The following is a 1,873-nucleotide window of genomic DNA, read 5'->3' as shown; positions in this document are numbered from 1 at the left end:
CCCATCATTTACAAGAAAGTTCGGATTCTTCTCATTGAAGAGTACTTCGTACCACCAGCACTGGTGGACTATTTCCTCTGATCTCTGGTTAGTGATATACATATCAATATCTTATTTTATGAGATGTATTTACATACATCCAGATGAGAGGATGTTGCCAACATCAGTGGTCTTTGGGACCACCTATTTGTATAATTGTCCTCGTTTATTTTTTGGACTGTAAGTGTGAGGAATAGAATTGTCAAACTTGAAACGTCTCTTGTGTTAAGTATTCATAAAATTATTGTCAAAATCAAGTTATTGAATATATAAATGAGGTCAACTGTCAACTGTCAGCTGTCATCTTTTCACATTACTTCCTCATATTGCTTGTGTCAAAACGAAAAAGAAAATTAAGATTCACAATGTTCCTGAGCAATAAGAGACTTGTATTTATATTTCAATAAATAAGGGTAAAACCTTAATATTATTCATTACGTTCTGAGAAAACAACTTTTATATTGATAAACACCATATAAGTGCAATGGCCTAATTATTGCGCCTCTCCACTTATTTTTATTAAAGTCCTTTAACTTACCTTTTTTAATAGAAGGTATTTTTTGAATTGAATAACTTCATTTCTTTTGTATAAGGAAAATAAAGGAATGCATTTAAAACAAAGAGGAATACATCTTTTCATTCTAAATGTAATTGAATAGAGACCCACTCACCTAGTAACTGCAGAAATGCAATCGGATGCATGCAATGCAATGCAGTTTAATGAATATCCCTCTTCCGTGCTTTTTATTATTTCTGTGAAATGCGAACTGGTCTCGCACTGCTTTTGAGGTTTATTCTCTTAATAGGACTTTTACATAATATCGTCTACTCTATTTAGTAAATATACAGATTTTGCTTAGCAACAAGAGGTTTGTTTATGTGATGACATAGACTTTTCTTCATCAAATATATAGAATAAGTAAACTGATTTTTAAAATAAAATTAATAATAATTTCAATAAAATGGTTTAAATATATTTATATATATATAAATATATATATATATATATATATATATATTATTATATATATATTATATATAATTGTTTATATAGTCCACAATCGGACTAATCGGATGTTTTTCTTTATAATATAGCCATATTACATGGAAGAGATGTTATATTGAGGTTTTTCCGAGTTAGCGCAACTTGACACTTTTACTCTTTCTTAGTTGAAAGGCTTCTGAAGTCCCTCCTTTCTCTTTGACTAATTTATGTATTCCTCACAAGCTTCGCTGAGTATTCGATGACTGATTTAAGATCTGCGTACCGCCCCATATAGCTAATCACTGCTCTGAAATTCGCGTATAGCTTCAGGGCTTTGTCTCTTCAGGGCTTTCAGGGCTTTGTCCCTTATGTACTTTTTGACCGCAGAGGTGTTAAGATCAATTTTAGTTCGGATATATTTTAATTTGTGTTGAAAACCTTCAGGCATAATGTCTATACTGAAGACTTTTACACTCCAGGAATTACTTCAGCAGAAGTGATCGGGGCATAATTTCTTATTAAGACAAATTTTCCAATTATCGTCGTGTGCCCCTCTCTGGGAGCTTATTCCCCAGTTTATATCAACATACTAACAATGTCTTCATTTTGCAAAATTTTAGAGATTAAGCTTTTATATATGAATGTGAGTTTATTATATTTTTTGTAGGCTTTTCTAGTAAATAAAAATTTTTTATTGAGTAATGAGATAGTGCGAATAATGAGATTTTGAAATCTTCTGCCTGTCTACAAAAAGGTTCCCGATTTTTGACTTAGCACAAGGTATAATTTCTTAAAAATTAAATAAAGTAATTTCTTTACTAATATTATTTTCAGTGTTTTGATATTGAT

The sequence above is a fragment of the Teleopsis dalmanni genome, chromosome 1, assembly GCF_002237135.1.
Source record: "Teleopsis dalmanni isolate 2A chromosome 1, ASM223713v2, whole genome shotgun sequence".
Classification (NCBI taxonomy): Eukaryota; Metazoa; Arthropoda; class Insecta; order Diptera; family Diopsidae; genus Teleopsis; species Teleopsis dalmanni.
The sequence above is the reverse complement of the archived record's forward strand: the minus strand, read 5'-3'. Positions refer to the sequence as shown.